Here is a 17,145-nt window from a genome sequence, read left to right as displayed (position 1 = left end):
CTCCGTAGGTTCTGCAGTAGGACCCGACGCCTGTCCCAAGAGTGTGGGTATGGAGCGGAGACACTCTGTGTCAAACGAGGGCTCCATTAAGAAAACCCCAAAACATGCTGGATTGGAGCCTCGTTTTGACCATTTCCGGTCAACGGGGGGGTCGGAGCAAAGTTCCTCCACTGCGGTTGTGGAGGGGCTTGCGATGAAGGCTCCCCGTAAGCAGGCAAAGGTTGCCAAAAGTGATGGGACCTCACAGGCCCCTGTGCAGCTGCCGAGTAAAGACATCAGCAATATCTTCAGCCAGGGGCCAGAGATGGGTGAGAGCGACTTCGAGGAGATGGATAGGAGCCATTCTGCAAAGAGACAGCGAGAGGAAGAGGAGTCCGGAGTTCGGAGGAAAGCTGCCTATCGGAGTTCGGATGAGAGCAGTGTGGGGGTTGGAGCCGCCCACGTATCTGGCTCTGACCCTACCAACATTCAAGATTTATTGACCCCTCAAAAAGGGGGTCCAGATTCGCAGCTGATCTCCGAGTACGACTCTTCTGGTTCGGACTCTGACCTCAACTGAGACTATGTTGGTTCCTATCAAAGTCGCCTCACTAAATGTGAGGTCCCTAAAGGGCCCTGTTCGCAGGACTGCTTTATTTTCATTTTTAGAGACTGTGGACTTTGACCTTTGCCTGCTTCAAGAATGTGGAATCCCTAATGACTTGGAATATCAAGATCTAAAGATGGACTGGAAACTAGGCCCCTCAGTCTGGTCTGGTGGAAATGACTGTCGCTCTGCGGGGGTTGGATTGCTCTGCCGAGGTCGTTTTATCTCCATCCAAACAGTGACTGAAATCATGCCCGGCAGAGCTATTTTAATACATTTGCTTTTTAATGGAATTTTAATTCGTGTTTTAAACGTTTATGCCCCTCCTACCAAACAGGAGAGGGCAGAACTATTAGAGATTTTACCATTGTTTTGTGTTGGGTCTACCCCCCTGCTGGTGGGTGGTGATTTTAACTGTGTACGAGATGGAGAACACCGGCAGGGTGGGGATTTTAATCGAAAAATTGACCGTACTTCTTACCTGCTCAAGAATTTTATTGGTGATTTTAAATTGAAAGATTGCTGGAGGGAACTCTTGCCTGCGGACCCAGGCCCCACCTGGTCCAATGGAAGAGTGAGCTCCAGAATTGATTTTATTTTCACTTCTAATAGTTTTATTCCCAAAAAATGTTTGCTTTTAACAAATATTTTATCTGATCACAAGCTCCTTTCGGTGCACCTGGAGCTAGAGGGAGAGCAAAAAGCTTGTAGGGGTCCCTGGAGACTAAACACTACACTCCTGGAGGACCCCATCATTAAAGAGGAGTTTGTGCGGACCTACCAGTGTTGGCAGTCCCATAGAGCGCCCAGTCAGCCTATGCTACACTGGTGGGAGGGCATTAAACCCAAAATCAGAGCTTTTTTTATTCGAGCAGGTAAGAAGAAAGCAAAAGAGAAAAAACAATGGTTTTATGTTCTTAATAAACGTTTACATGTACTTTTTAAATTGAAGGAGATTGGTATGGATGTTGATGATGATATCTTAAATCTTAAAGCTGAAATAAAACATGCCATAGAAGAGAAAGGGAAACAAATAATTTTTAATTCACATGTAAAGCACCTCGAGGATGGCGAGAAGTGTTCCCGGTTCTTCTTCAAAAAGGTAATGGATAAACGAGATGTCATTTTAAACCTTGAAGGAGAAACCACTATGGTCGGCATTTTAAATTCTGCTTTTAATTTCTACCAATCTCTTTTTAACAAGAAAAATATTGATCCTTCCTTTTTAGAACATGTTCTTAATTCCCTTGATGCCAAGCTAGATATTTTAGACCAGGAAGTTTTATCCCGTAATATTACCTTGGAGGAACTTTTATTTGCTTTTAAAAGTTTTTCTAATGGGAAAGCTCCTGGGGAAGATGGTCTGCCCATCGAATTTTATCATGCTTTTTGGGAAATTTTAAAGAATGACATGTTTTTATTGTATAAGGAAGTTTTTATTACTGAAGAGCTGCCCCCTTCCTGGAGGAGGGGGATTGTGTCCTTAATTTTTAAAAAAGGTGAGAAGGACCAGTTAAAAAACTGGCGTCCTATTACTCTTTTAAACGTTGATTGTAAAATTTTAGCTAAACTAATAGCAATCCGTTTTAAACCTTTTATTCATAAATTAATCCATCCAAACCAGGTATGTGGGGTACCTGGGAGGTCAATTACTGAGTCCCTGAATATTTTACGTGACATCATTTGGTATTTTAAAGAAAGGGGTCAAAGCCTTGCTATTTTATCCTTAGATTTCGAGAAGGCTTTTGACCGGGTCTCCCATGAATATCTTTTTATGGTTCTTAAAAAGATGGCTGTTCCTGAAATTATTTTAACACGTATTAAGCTTTTATATCGATCCTGTTTTAGCCAAATTTCTATCAACGGATTTTTAACTAAAGGTGTTCCTCTTTTATCAGGGGTGAAACAGGGGTGCCCGTTGTCTCCGCTCCTTTTTATTTGTGCCATAGAACCTCTGTTCACCCTAATAAGAGATGATAAAGTCATCAGAGGCGTGCCCATACCTGGAGGAAGGGGGAACCAGGTAAAAATCCTAGGCTATATGGATGACGCCACCGTCCTATGCCCAGACGCCGCTTCTATGAGACGGGCATTGAGGAACACCGGCTTTTTTTGTGAAGCCTCTGGTTTTAAATTAAACGTTGATAAGTGTGACTGTTTTTATACTGGTGTATGGGATTCCTCTGTGACACCAGGAGTTAACATGCAGCAGGATCAGATAAAAATTTTAGGAATTGTTTTTAATCAAGAAAACGATGGGAGACCCAATTGGGATTCAGTAATTGCCAAAATGGAAAAAAAGGTTTTAATGTGGAATTTGAGAAATCTCACCATGGAGGGAAAAGTTTTAATAATTAAATCTGTTTTATTACCCATAATGCTTTATGTAGCTATGGTTTTCCCTCCAACAATTTTATATATTAAAAAAGTGACCAGGATCTGTTTTATGTTTTTATGGGGTTCCAAAATGGAAAAACTAAAACGTGATTTTATGTACAGATGTAAGGACAATGGCGGGAGAGATGTTCCTAACCTTTTTAACTTCTTTTACATTAAATACTTTTGCTTCTGTTTTAAAATGTATAATTCTGATGGTATTTTTAGCTACTTTTTAAAGTACGCTACGGGCATGATTTTTAAACGATGGTTTCGTGTCCCTTTGAATTCTCCTGTGCTTCTGTGTCCCCCAAAACAATATGCGGTGCTCGAAAAAACTGTCAGGCTCCTAGGTCTCCAAGAATTGGAGCCTGACATATTGGGGGACCAGAAAAAAGTGTCACTCTCCTGTAGGCGGCAGGAGGATACACTGGCAGTTTCAAATTTCTCACAGGCAAGGTCCAAGGTGGTGTGGCGGAACGTTTTCGGGAAATTTATGGCAAATGTGCACAAGGACCTTGCCTGGGCAATCGTTCACCAGTGCCTCCCTACTCGTGAATTCCAGCATAGGCGAGGACTGGTGGCGAGAGCCAAGTGCCCGAGAGACAGGTGTGGTGACGACGAGACGGTAATGCACCTGTTTTGGAACTGCCCATATGCACAGGAGGTTTGGAGGAAGGTAGGCCCATTGCTGAAATGGGCCTGCGGTCTTAAAGATCTTAAATTTGAATACGTGTTTTATGGTCTTTTTAACTGCCCAAGTTTTAAACAGCAAATGGTCTGTTGGATCATTTTAAACTGTTTTAAGAATGCCATCTGGAAGGTTAGGAACATTCTGCTTTTTAAACATGATTTTATTGACGTTAAAAATTGTGTGAAATATGCCCTAAGTGAAATGTATATTTATTATCTTAGGGACAAAAAGCAGCTAGGGGTAAAAGAAGCAACATCCATGTGGTGTTTGCAAATGTGGAATACCATAACATTATAAATAAAAATGGTTTTATTCTTTTATGTCTTTTATGCCCTGTATAAATTTTATCCTGCTATTGTTCTGTACTTTTATTATAACATCTGTATTACTGGTCTTATTATTATTACTTTTGTATTCATTTAAATGTATGAATATTCATGTATTATGCTGTTGATTTTATCTTGTGGTTTCAATTTTAAAAAAAGTCTGTAAAATATATTATTTTTGCCAATAAAAAACTTTGTTGAAACCTTATCTGTTCTTATCAGTTTAATATCTGATACGTCCCCTATCTGGGGACCATATATTAAATGGATTTTTAGAACAGGGAGATGGAAATAGAGCTTGCTCTGTCCACTCCACGCATTGACCTGGTATTGCAGTATTTCCAGGACCGGTGCACCCTTCCCTTATGTGTTGACTAAAATCAGATTCCAAAAGTGCTATTTGTGTTTGCTATTGTTTTTGTCTTTCTGATGGGATCTCCCCTTTTAATCCCATTATTTCAACACCTGTTGGACAATGCATTTGTACAGTCATGTGTGATAATGAGCTCATTTATTAAATGCAATTAATTAATACATTGCCACCTCTTGTTGTGTGTGTGTGTGTGTGTGTGTGTGTGTGTGTGTGTGTGTGTGTGTGTGTGTGTGTGTGTGTGTGTGTGTGTGTGTGTGTGTGTGTGTGTGTGTGTCTTCTGTGTTTCTGTGTTTCCGGCATTTCACATTGGAACAGCTCATTCACCTTCCTTGTCTTCTCTCCGCCCTCCCTTTTAGGTAGGTTAAAGAGCTGCACCTGAGCCAGCCACTGATTGATTGATGCAGCACCACAGTCAAATAGTGGAGTGGAGTAGGGGGAACAGCAAACAGCCATTAAAGCAGCCCGCCCGCCACAATGGACCTACCTGTGTACACTAGATGGATGTGATGGAATGTACTGTCGTCCCTACATTTCCAAGAAGAAGTAAGAATTGCAGTTGCAACAAACCCTTGCTTGCCTACAAAGAGAGCAGCAATTTGGATTTGTTACTATGTTACCTGGAAGAATAACAAACTGTGCAAGGATGGAGGTTGTAGGAGCAAAGAGAAGTTGTCTGTAAAGTTGGTGGATGCCTATTTTCCATTTTGCAGTCCCTTGTCTCCCTCTTGTGGCCTCCTGGAGGCAAATAAATGTGCAAAAAAAAGACAGCCTGGCGGCCGGCTGTTGCAGTGTTGCCCTCTCAGGCAACACTGAGTGACTGACTGAGCCTCACCGTCTTATATAAAGTTCAGACGGAACTTTGCACGTGTCATAGTGGAGCCCTCAGGATTCCAGAGCCAGCTTTCTGACATCATAATGGGGCCTGCCTCAGAGATAGATAAAAGCCTGGGCCCAGGCAGTGTTGGTCAGTGCTGCTCAGCAGGCAGCACCGGACTGGACTGGATTACAGCTGATACAAGGTGTGAAGGAACAAGGGGTGGCTGTGGGCATGCACTTGCTGCCGCTGCCAGTGTTTATCTGCATGGCAGGAGGGCATTTGGGCGTTGCCAGGAAGGCGTTTTTATGTAGATTCCTCCTCTTTCAGCACTGCATTGTGGTGCAAGCAAAAGAAGCAAATCCTGTGTAGCTTCCTCTCCGGCCTTTATTCACCTCCCTCCCGCTTAGTAGCTGTAAATGTGTGTGAGCCTGCAGGGCCCCATGGAATTGCCTAGGAGTAGGCTGAATCAATCGCTGCAAGGGGTGAACAGCAGTATTAGGCAGGCTCGGTCAACGGCCGGCCCATTCGGGTTATCGCTTCTCGGCCTTTTGGCTAAGATCAAGTGTAGTATCTGTTCTTATCAGTTTAATATCTGATACGTCCCCTATCTGGGGACCATATATTAAATGGATTTTTAGAACAGGGAGATGGAAATAGAGCTTGCTCTGTCCACTCCACGCATTGACCTGGTATTGCAGTATTTCCAGGACCGGTGCACCCTTCCCTTATGTGTTGACTAAAATCAGATTCCAAAAGTGCTATTTGTGTTTGCTATTGTTTTTGTCTTTCTGATGGGATCTCCCCTTTTAATCCCATTATTTCAACACCTGTTGGACAATGCATTTGTACAGTCATGTGTGATAATGAGCTCATTTATTAAATGCAATTAATTAATACATTGCCACCTCTTGTTGTGTGTGTGTGTGTGTGTGTGTGTGTGTGTGTGTGTGTGTGTGTGTGTGTGTGTGTGTGTGTGTGTGTGTGTGTGTGTGTCTTCTGTGTTTCTGTGTTTCCGGCATTTCACATTGGAACAGCTCATTCACCTTCCTTGTCTTCTCTCCGCCCTCCCTTTTAGGTAGGTTAAAGAGCTGCACCTGAGCCAGCCACTGATTGATTGATGCAGCACCACAGTCAAATAGTGGAGTGGAGTAGGGGGAACAGCAAACAGCCATTAAAGCAGCCCGCCCGCCACAATGGACCTACCTGTGTACACTAGATGGATGTGATGGAATGTACTGTCGTCCCTACATTTCCAAGAAGAAGTAAGAATTGCAGTTGCAACAAACCCTTGCTTGCCTACAAAGAGAGCAGCAATTTGGATTTGTTACTATGTTACCTGGAAGAATAACAAACTGTGCAAGGATGGAGGTTGTAGGAGCAAAGAGAAGTTGTCTGTAAAGTTGGTGGATGCCTATTTTCCATTTTGCAGTCCCTTGTCTCCCTCTTGTGGCCTCCTGGAGGCAAATAAATGTGCAAAAAAAAGACAGCCTGGCGGCCGGCTGTTGCAGTGTTGCCCTCTCAGGCAACACTGAGTGACTGACTGAGCCTCACCGTCTTATATAAAGTTCAGACGGAACTTTGCACGTGTCATAGTGGAGCCCTCAGGATTCCAGAGCCAGCTTTCTGACATCATAATGGGGCCTGCCTCAGAGATAGATAAAAGCCTGGGCCCAGGCAGTGTTGGTCAGTGCTGCTCAGCAGGCAGCACCGGACTGGACTGGATTACAGCTGATACAAGGTGTGAAGGAACAAGGGGTGGCTGTGGGCATGCACTTGCTGCCGCTGCCAGTGTTTATCTGCATGGCAGGAGGGCATTTGGGCGTTGCCAGGAAGGCGTTTTTATGTAGATTCCTCCTCTTTCAGCACTGCATTGTGGTGCAAGCAAAAGAAGCAAATCCTGTGTAGCTTCCTCTCCGGCCTTTATTCACCTCCCTCCCGCTTAGTAGCTGTAAATGTGTGTGAGCCTGCAGGGCCCCATGGAATTGCCTAGGAGTAGGCTGAATCAATCGCTGCAAGGGGTGAACAGCAGTATTAGGCAGGCTCGGTCAACGGCCGGCCCATTCGGGTTATCGCTTCTCGGCCTTTTGGCTAAGATCAAGTGTAGTATCTGTTCTTATCAGTTTAATATCTGATACGTCCCCTATCTGGGGACCATATATTAAATGGATTTTTAGAACAGGGAGATGGAAATAGAGCTTGCTCTGTCCACTCCACGCATTGACCTGGTATTGCAGTATTTCCAGGACCGGTGCACCCTTCCCTTATGTGTTGACTAAAATCAGATTCCAAAAGTGCTATTTGTGTTTGCTATTGTTTTTGTCTTTCTGATGGGATCTCCCCTTTTAATCCCATTATTTCAACACCTGTTGGACAATGCATTTGTACAGTCATGTGTGATAATGAGCTCATTTATTAAATGCAATTAATTAATACATTGCCACCTCTTGTTGTGTGTGTGTGTGTGTGTGTGTGTGTGTGTGTGTGTGTGTGTGTGTGTGTGTGTGTGTGTGTGTGTGTGTGTGTGTCTTCTGTGTTTCTGTGTTTCCGGCATTTCACATTGGAACAGCTCATTCACCTTCCTTGTCTTCTCTCCGCCCTCCCTTTTAGGTAGGTTAAAGAGCTGCACCTGAGCCAGCCACTGATTGATTGATGCAGCACCACAGTCAAATAGTGGAGTGGAGTAGGGGGAACAGCAAACAGCCATTAAAGCAGCCCGCCCGCCACAATGGACCTACCTGTGTACACTAGATGGATGTGATGGAATGTACTGTCGTCCCTACATTTCCAAGAAGAAGTAAGAATTGCAGTTGCAACAAACCCTTGCTTGCCTACAAAGAGAGCAGCAATTTGGATTTGTTACTATGTTACCTGGAAGAATAACAAACTGTGCAAGGATGGAGGTTGTAGGAGCAAAGAGAAGTTGTCTGTAAAGTTGGTGGATGCCTATTTTCCATTTTGCAGTCCCTTGTCTCCCTCTTGTGGCCTCCTGGAGGCAAATAAATGTGCAAAAAAAAGACAGCCTGGCGGCCGGCTGTTGCAGTGTTGCCCTCTCAGGCAACACTGAGTGACTGACTGAGCCTCACCGTCTTATATAAAGTTCAGACGGAACTTTGCACGTGTCATAGTGGAGCCCTCAGGATTCCAGAGCCAGCTTTCTGACATCATAATGGGGCCTGCCTCAGAGATAGATAAAAGCCTGGGCCCAGGCAGTGTTGGTCAGTGCTGCTCAGCAGGCAGCACCGGACTGGACTGGATTACAGCTGATACAAGGTGTGAAGGAACAAGGGGTGGCTGTGGGCATGCACTTGCTGCCGCTGCCAGTGTTTATCTGCATGGCAGGAGGGCATTTGGGCGTTGCCAGGAAGGCGTTTTTATGTAGATTCCTCCTCTTTCAGCACTGCATTGTGGTGCAAGCAAAAGAAGCAAATCCTGTGTAGCTTCCTCTCCGGCCTTTATTCACCTCCCTCCCGCTTAGTAGCTGTAAATGTGTGTGAGCCTGCAGGGCCCCATGGAATTGCCTAGGAGTAGGCTGAATCAATCGCTGCAAGGGGTGAACAGCAGTATTAGGCAGGCTCGGTCAACGGCCGGCCCATTCGGGTTATCGCTTCTCGGCCTTTTGGCTAAGATCAAGTGTAGTATCTGTTCTTATCAGTTTAATATCTGATACGTCCCCTATCTGGGGACCATATATTAAATGGATTTTTAGAACAGGGAGATGGAAATAGAGCTTGCTCTGTCCACTCCACGCATTGACCTGGTATTGCAGTATTTCCAGGACCGGTGCACCCTTCCCTTATGTGTTGACTAAAATCAGATTCCAAAAGTGCTATTTGTGTTTGCTATTGTTTTTGTCTTTCTGATGGGATCTCCCCTTTTAATCCCATTATTTCAACACCTGTTGGACAATGCATTTGTACAGTCATGTGTGATAATGAGCTCATTTATTAAATGCAATTAATTAATACATTGCCACCTCTTGTTGTGTGTGTGTGTGTGTGTGTGTGTGTGTGTGTGTGTGTGTGTGTGTGTGTGTGTGTGTGTGTGTGTGTGTGTGTGTGTGTCTTCTGTGTTTCTGTGTTTCCGGCATTTCACATTGGAACAGCTCATTCACCTTCCTTGTCTTCTCTCCGCCCTCCCTTTTAGGTAGGTTAAAGAGCTGCACCTGAGCCAGCCACTGATTGATTGATGCAGCACCACAGTCAAATAGTGGAGTGGAGTAGGGGGAACAGCAAACAGCCATTAAAGCAGCCCGCCCGCCACAATGGACCTACCTGTGTACACTAGATGGATGTGATGGAATGTACTGTCGTCCCTACATTTCCAAGAAGAAGTAAGAATTGCAGTTGCAACAAACCCTTGCTTGCCTACAAAGAGAGCAGCAATTTGGATTTGTTACTATGTTACCTGGAAGAATAACAAACTGTGCAAGGATGGAGGTTGTAGGAGCAAAGAGAAGTTGTCTGTAAAGTTGGTGGATGCCTATTTTCCATTTTGCAGTCCCTTGTCTCCCTCTTGTGGCCTCCTGGAGGCAAATAAATGTGCAAAAAAAAGACAGCCTGGCGGCCGGCTGTTGCAGTGTTGCCCTCTCAGGCAACACTGAGTGACTGACTGAGCCTCACCGTCTTATATAAAGTTCAGACGGAACTTTGCACGTGTCATAGTGGAGCCCTCAGGATTCCAGAGCCAGCTTTCTGACATCATAATGGGGCCTGCCTCAGAGATAGATAAAAGCCTGGGCCCAGGCAGTGTTGGTCAGTGCTGCTCAGCAGGCAGCACCGGACTGGACTGGATTACAGCTGATACAAGGTGTGAAGGAACAAGGGGTGGCTGTGGGCATGCACTTGCTGCCGCTGCCAGTGTTTATCTGCATGGCAGGAGGGCATTTGGGCGTTGCCAGGAAGGCGTTTTTATGTAGATTCCTCCTCTTTCAGCACTGCATTGTGGTGCAAGCAAAAGAAGCAAATCCTGTGTAGCTTCCTCTCCGGCCTTTATTCACCTCCCTCCCGCTTAGTAGCTGTAAATGTGTGTGAGCCTGCAGGGCCCCATGGAATTGCCTAGGAGTAGGCTGAATCAATCGCTGCAAGGGGTGAACAGCAGTATTAGGCAGGCTCGGTCAACGGCCGGCCCATTCGGGTTATCGCTTCTCGGCCTTTTGGCTAAGATCAAGTGTAGTATCTGTTCTTATCAGTTTAATATCTGATACGTCCCCTATCTGGGGACCATATATTAAATGGATTTTTAGAACAGGGAGATGGAAATAGAGCTTGCTCTGTCCACTCCACGCATTGACCTGGTATTGCAGTATTTCCAGGACCGGTGCACCCTTCCCTTATGTGTTGACTAAAATCAGATTCCAAAAGTGCTATTTGTGTTTGCTATTGTTTTTGTCTTTCTGATGGGATCTCCCCTTTTAATCCCATTATTTCAACACCTGTTGGACAATGCATTTGTACAGTCATGTGTGATAATGAGCTCATTTATTAAATGCAATTAATTAATACATTGCCACCTCTTGTTGTGTGTGTGTGTGTGTGTGTGTGTGTGTGTGTGTGTGTGTGTGTGTGTGTGTGTGTGTGTGTGTGTGTGTGTGTGTGTGTGTGTGTGTGTCTTCTGTGTTTCTGTGTTTCCGGCATTTCACATTGGAACAGCTCATTCACCTTCCTTGTCTTCTCTCCGCCCTCCCTTTTAGGTAGGTTAAAGAGCTGCACCTGAGCCAGCCACTGATTGATTGATGCAGCACCACAGTCAAATAGTGGAGTGGAGTAGGGGGAACAGCAAACAGCCATTAAAGCAGCCCGCCCGCCACAATGGACCTACCTGTGTACACTAGATGGATGTGATGGAATGTACTGTCGTCCCTACATTTCCAAGAAGAAGTAAGAATTGCAGTTGCAACAAACCCTTGCTTGCCTACAAAGAGAGCAGCAATTTGGATTTGTTACTATGTTACCTGGAAGAATAACAAACTGTGCAAGGATGGAGGTTGTAGGAGCAAAGAGAAGTTGTCTGTAAAGTTGGTGGATGCCTATTTTCCATTTTGCAGTCCCTTGTCTCCCTCTTGTGGCCTCCTGGAGGCAAATAAATGTGCAAAAAAAAGACAGCCTGGCGGCCGGCTGTTGCAGTGTTGCCCTCTCAGGCAACACTGAGTGACTGACTGAGCCTCACCGTCTTATATAAAGTTCAGACGGAACTTTGCACGTGTCATAGTGGAGCCCTCAGGATTCCAGAGCCAGCTTTCTGACATCATAATGGGGCCTGCCTCAGAGATAGATAAAAGCCTGGGCCCAGGCAGTGTTGGTCAGTGCTGCTCAGCAGGCAGCACCGGACTGGACTGGATTACAGCTGATACAAGGTGTGAAGGAACAAGGGGTGGCTGTGGGCATGCACTTGCTGCCGCTGCCAGTGTTTATCTGCATGGCAGGAGGGCATTTGGGCGTTGCCAGGAAGGCGTTTTTATGTAGATTCCTCCTCTTTCAGCACTGCATTGTGGTGCAAGCAAAAGAAGCAAATCCTGTGTAGCTTCCTCTCCGGCCTTTATTCACCTCCCTCCCGCTTAGTAGCTGTAAATGTGTGTGAGCCTGCAGGGCCCCATGGAATTGCCTAGGAGTAGGCTGAATCAATCGCTGCAAGGGGTGAACAGCAGTATTAGGCAGGCTCGGTCAACGGCCGGCCCATTCGGGTTATCGCTTCTCGGCCTTTTGGCTAAGATCAAGTGTAGTATCTGTTCTTATCAGTTTAATATCTGATACGTCCCCTATCTGGGGACCATATATTAAATGGATTTTTAGAACAGGGAGATGGAAATAGAGCTTGCTCTGTCCACTCCACGCATTGACCTGGTATTGCAGTATTTCCAGGACCGGTGCACCCTTCCCTTATGTGTTGACTAAAATCAGATTCCAAAAGTGCTATTTGTGTTTGCTATTGTTTTTGTCTTTCTGATGGGATCTCCCCTTTTAATCCCATTATTTCAACACCTGTTGGACAATGCATTTGTACAGTCATGTGTGATAATGAGCTCATTTATTAAATGCAATTAATTAATACATTGCCACCTCTTGTTGTGTGTGTGTGTGTGTGTGTGTGTGTGTGTGTGTGTGTGTGTGTGTGTCTTCTGTGTTTCTGTGTTTCCGGCATTTCACATTGGAACAGCTCATTCACCTTCCTTGTCTTCTCTCCGCCCTCCCTTTTAGGTAGGTTAAAGAGCTGCACCTGAGCCAGCCACTGATTGATTGATGCAGCACCACAGTCAAATAGTGGAGTGGAGTAGGGGGAACAGCAAACAGCCATTAAAGCAGCCCGCCCGCCACAATGGACCTACCTGTGTACACTAGATGGATGTGATGGAATGTACTGTCGTCCCTACATTTCCAAGAAGAAGTAAGAATTGCAGTTGCAACAAACCCTTGCTTGCCTACAAAGAGAGCAGCAATTTGGATTTGTTACTATGTTACCTGGAAGAATAACAAACTGTGCAAGGATGGAGGTTGTAGGAGCAAAGAGAAGTTGTCTGTAAAGTTGGTGGATGCCTATTTTCCATTTTGCAGTCCCTTGTCTCCCTCTTGTGGCCTCCTGGAGGCAAATAAATGTGCAAAAAAAAGACAGCCTGGCGGCCGGCTGTTGCAGTGTTGCCCTCTCAGGCAACACTGAGTGACTGACTGAGCCTCACCGTCTTATATAAAGTTCAGACGGAACTTTGCACGTGTCATAGTGGAGCCCTCAGGATTCCAGAGCCAGCTTTCTGACATCATAATGGGGCCTGCCTCAGAGATAGATAAAAGCCTGGGCCCAGGCAGTGTTGGTCAGTGCTGCTCAGCAGGCAGCACCGGACTGGACTGGATTACAGCTGATACAAGGTGTGAAGGAACAAGGGGTGGCTGTGGGCATGCACTTGCTGCCGCTGCCAGTGTTTATCTGCATGGCAGGAGGGCATTTGGGCGTTGCCAGGAAGGCGTTTTTATGTAGATTCCTCCTCTTTCAGCACTGCATTGTGGTGCAAGCAAAAGAAGCAAATCCTGTGTAGCTTCCTCTCCGGCCTTTATTCACCTCCCTCCCGCTTAGTAGCTGTAAATGTGTGTGAGCCTGCAGGGCCCCATGGAATTGCCTAGGAGTAGGCTGAATCAATCGCTGCAAGGGGTGAACAGCAGTATTAGGCAGGCTCGGTCAACGGCCGGCCCATTCGGGTTATCGCTTCTCGGCCTTTTGGCTAAGATCAAGTGTAGTATCTGTTCTTATCAGTTTAATATCTGATACGTCCCCTATCTGGGGACCATATATTAAATGGATTTTTAGAACAGGGAGATGGAAATAGAGCTTGCTCTGTCCACTCCACGCATTGACCTGGTATTGCAGTATTTCCAGGACCGGTGCACCCTTCCCTTATGTGTTGACTAAAATCAGATTCCAAAAGTGCTATTTGTGTTTGCTATTGTTTTTGTCTTTCTGATGGGATCTCCCCTTTTAATCCCATTATTTCAACACCTGTTGGACAATGCATTTGTACAGTCATGTGTGATAATGAGCTCATTTATTAAATGCAATTAATTAATACATTGCCACCTCTTGTTGTGTGTGTGTGTGTGTGTGTGTGTGTGTGTGTGTGTGTGTGTGTGTGTGTGTGTGTGTGTGTGTGTGTGTGTGTGTCTTCTGTGTTTCTGTGTTTCCGGCATTTCACATTGGAACAGCTCATTCACCTTCCTTGTCTTCTCTCCGCCCTCCCTTTTAGGTAGGTTAAAGAGCTGCACCTGAGCCAGCCACTGATTGATTGATGCAGCACCACAGTCAAATAGTGGAGTGGAGTAGGGGGAACAGCAAACAGCCATTAAAGCAGCCCGCCCGCCACAATGGACCTACCTGTGTACACTAGATGGATGTGATGGAATGTACTGTCGTCCCTACATTTCCAAGAAGAAGTAAGAATTGCAGTTGCAACAAACCCTTGCTTGCCTACAAAGAGAGCAGCAATTTGGATTTGTTACTATGTTACCTGGAAGAATAACAAACTGTGCAAGGATGGAGGTTGTAGGAGCAAAGAGAAGTTGTCTGTAAAGTTGGTGGATGCCTATTTTCCATTTTGCAGTCCCTTGTCTCCCTCTTGTGGCCTCCTGGAGGCAAATAAATGTGCAAAAAAAAGACAGCCTGGCGGCCGGCTGTTGCAGTGTTGCCCTCTCAGGCAACACTGAGTGACTGACTGAGCCTCACCGTCTTATATAAAGTTCAGACGGAACTTTGCACGTGTCATAGTGGAGCCCTCAGGATTCCAGAGCCAGCTTTCTGACATCATAATGGGGCCTGCCTCAGAGATAGATAAAAGCCTGGGCCCAGGCAGTGTTGGTCAGTGCTGCTCAGCAGGCAGCACCGGACTGGACTGGATTACAGCTGATACAAGGTGTGAAGGAACAAGGGGTGGCTGTGGGCATGCACTTGCTGCCGCTGCCAGTGTTTATCTGCATGGCAGGAGGGCATTTGGGCGTTGCCAGGAAGGCGTTTTTATGTAGATTCCTCCTCTTTCAGCACTGCATTGTGGTGCAAGCAAAAGAAGCAAATCCTGTGTAGCTTCCTCTCCGGCCTTTATTCACCTCCCTCCCGCTTAGTAGCTGTAAATGTGTGTGAGCCTGCAGGGCCCCATGGAATTGCCTAGGAGTAGGCTGAATCAATCGCTGCAAGGGGTGAACAGCAGTATTAGGCAGGCTCGGTCAACGGCCGGCCCATTCGGGTTATCGCTTCTCGGCCTTTTGGCTAAGATCAAGTGTAGTATCTGTTCTTATCAGTTTAATATCTGATACGTCCCCTATCTGGGGACCATATATTAAATGGATTTTTAGAACAGGGAGATGGAAATAGAGCTTGCTCTGTCCACTCCACGCATTGACCTGGTATTGCAGTATTTCCAGGACCGGTGCACCCTTCCCTTATGTGTTGACTAAAATCAGATTCCAAAAGTGCTATTTGTGTTTGCTATTGTTTTTGTCTTTCTGATGGGATCTCCCCTTTTAATCCCATTATTTCAACACCTGTTGGACAATGCATTTGTACAGTCATGTGTGATAATGAGCTCATTTATTAAATGCAATTAATTAATACATTGCCACCTCTTGTTGTGTGTGTGTGTGTGTGTGTGTGTGTGTGTGTGTGTGTGTGTGTGTGTGTGTGTGTGTGTGTGTGTGTGTGTGTGTCTTCTGTGTTTCTGTGTTTCCGGCATTTCACATTGGAACAGCTCATTCACCTTCCTTGTCTTCTCTCCGCCCTCCCTTTTAGGTAGGTTAAAGAGCTGCACCTGAGCCAGCCACTGATTGATTGATGCAGCACCACAGTCAAATAGTGGAGTGGAGTAGGGGGAACAGCAAACAGCCATTAAAGCAGCCCGCCCGCCACAATGGACCTACCTGTGTACACTAGATGGATGTGATGGAATGTACTGTCGTCCCTACATTTCCAAGAAGAAGTAAGAATTGCAGTTGCAACAAACCCTTGCTTGCCTACAAAGAGAGCAGCAATTTGGATTTGTTACTATGTTACCTGGAAGAATAACAAACTGTGCAAGGATGGAGGTTGTAGGAGCAAAGAGAAGTTGTCTGTAAAGTTGGTGGATGCCTATTTTCCATTTTGCAGTCCCTTGTCTCCCTCTTGTGGCCTCCTGGAGGCAAATAAATGTGCAAAAAAAAGACAGCCTGGCGGCCGGCTGTTGCAGTGTTGCCCTCTCAGGCAACACTGAGTGACTGACTGAGCCTCACCGTCTTATATAAAGTTCAGACGGAACTTTGCACGTGTCATAGTGGAGCCCTCAGGATTCCAGAGCCAGCTTTCTGACATCATAATGGGGCCTGCCTCAGAGATAGATAAAAGCCTGGGCCCAGGCAGTGTTGGTCAGTGCTGCTCAGCAGGCAGCACCGGACTGGACTGGATTACAGCTGATACAAGGTGTGAAGGAACAAGGGGTGGCTGTGGGCATGCACTTGCTGCCGCTGCCAGTGTTTATCTGCATGGCAGGAGGGCATTTGGGCGTTGCCAGGAAGGCGTTTTTATGTAGATTCCTCCTCTTTCAGCACTGCATTGTGGTGCAAGCAAAAGAAGCAAATCCTGTGTAGCTTCCTCTCCGGCCTTTATTCACCTCCCTCCCGCTTAGTAGCTGTAAATGTGTGTGAGCCTGCAGGGCCCCATGGAATTGCCTAGGAGTAGGCTGAATCAATCGCTGCAAGGGGTGAACAGCAGTATTAGGCAGGCTCGGTCAACGGCCGGCCCATTCGGGTTATCGCTTCTCGGCCTTTTGGCTAAGATCAAGTGTAGTATCTGTTCTTATCAGTTTAATATCTGATACGTCCCCTATCTGGGGACCATATATTAAATGGATTTTTAGAACAGGGAGATGGAAATAGAGCTTGCTCTGTCCACTCCACGCATTGACCTGGTATTGCAGTATTTCCAGGACCGGTGCACCCTTCCCTTATGTGTTGACTAAAATCAGATTCCAAAAGTGCTATTTGTGTTTGCTATTGTTTTTGTCTTTCTGATGGGATCTCCCCTTTTAATCCCATTATTTCAACACCTGTTGGACAATGCATTTGTACAGTCATGTGTGATAATGAGCTCATTTATTAAATGCAATTAATTAATACATTGCCACCTCTTGTTGTGTGTGTGTGTGTGTGTGTGTGTGTGTGTGTGTGTGTGTGTGTGTGTGTGTGTGTGTGTGTGTGTGTGTGTGTGTGTCTTCTGTGTTTCTGTGTTTCCGGCATTTCACATTGGAACAGCTCATTCACCTTCCTTGTCTTCTCTCCGCCCTCCCTTTTAGGTAGGTTAAAGAGCTGCACCTGAGCCAGCCACTGATTGATTGATGCAGCACCACAGTCAAATAGTGGAGTGGAGTAGGGGGAACAGCAAACAGCCATTAAAGCAGCCCGCCCGCCACAATGGACCTACCTGTGTACACTAGATGGATGTGATGGAATGTACTGTCGTCCCTACATTTCCAAG

General features: G+C 45.8%; 9 non-coding genes across 9 annotated transcripts; all 9 read left to right on the top strand.

The window, feature by feature from the left end:
• The first annotated feature begins 4,151 nt into the window (after window positions 1–4,151).
• On the top strand, window positions 4,152–4,343 carry LOC142694450 (U2 spliceosomal RNA). The gene has a single exon (XR_012862683.1). It is a non-coding gene; the product is annotated as a U2 spliceosomal RNA (small nuclear RNA).
• Window positions 4,344–5,704: 1,361 nt separating this feature from the next.
• Window positions 5,705–5,895, top strand: LOC142694964 (U2 spliceosomal RNA). The gene has a single exon (XR_012863125.1). It is a non-coding gene; the product is annotated as a U2 spliceosomal RNA (small nuclear RNA).
• A 1,345-nt stretch (window positions 5,896–7,240) lies between these two features.
• On the top strand, window positions 7,241–7,431 carry LOC142694962 (U2 spliceosomal RNA). The gene has a single exon (XR_012863123.1). It is a non-coding gene; the product is annotated as a U2 spliceosomal RNA (small nuclear RNA).
• A 1,341-nt stretch (window positions 7,432–8,772) lies between these two features.
• Window positions 8,773–8,963, top strand: LOC142694961 (U2 spliceosomal RNA). Its single transcript, XR_012863122.1, has one exon. It is a non-coding gene; the product is annotated as a U2 spliceosomal RNA (small nuclear RNA).
• A 1,345-nt stretch (window positions 8,964–10,308) lies between these two features.
• On the top strand, window positions 10,309–10,499 carry LOC142694959 (U2 spliceosomal RNA). The gene has a single exon (XR_012863121.1). It is a non-coding gene; the product is annotated as a U2 spliceosomal RNA (small nuclear RNA).
• A 1,355-nt stretch (window positions 10,500–11,854) lies between these two features.
• On the top strand, window positions 11,855–12,045 carry LOC142694958 (U2 spliceosomal RNA). Its single transcript, XR_012863120.1, has one exon. It is a non-coding gene; the product is annotated as a U2 spliceosomal RNA (small nuclear RNA).
• Window positions 12,046–13,358: 1,313 nt separating this feature from the next.
• Window positions 13,359–13,549, top strand: LOC142694957 (U2 spliceosomal RNA). The gene has a single exon (XR_012863119.1). It is a non-coding gene; the product is annotated as a U2 spliceosomal RNA (small nuclear RNA).
• Window positions 13,550–14,890: 1,341 nt separating this feature from the next.
• LOC142694955 (U2 spliceosomal RNA) lies at window positions 14,891–15,081 on the top strand. The gene has a single exon (XR_012863117.1). It is a non-coding gene; the product is annotated as a U2 spliceosomal RNA (small nuclear RNA).
• Window positions 15,082–16,422: 1,341 nt separating this feature from the next.
• On the top strand, window positions 16,423–16,613 carry LOC142694954 (U2 spliceosomal RNA). Its single transcript, XR_012863116.1, has one exon. It is a non-coding gene; the product is annotated as a U2 spliceosomal RNA (small nuclear RNA).
• The last annotated feature ends 532 nt before the right edge of the window (window positions 16,614–17,145 follow it).

The sequence above is a fragment of the Rhinoderma darwinii genome (assembly GCF_050947455.1).
Source record: "Rhinoderma darwinii isolate aRhiDar2 chromosome 5 unlocalized genomic scaffold, aRhiDar2.hap1 SUPER_5_unloc_46, whole genome shotgun sequence".
Classification (NCBI taxonomy): domain Eukaryota; kingdom Metazoa; phylum Chordata; class Amphibia; order Anura; family Rhinodermatidae; genus Rhinoderma; species Rhinoderma darwinii.
This window is presented reverse-complemented; position numbering and strand designations above follow the sequence as displayed.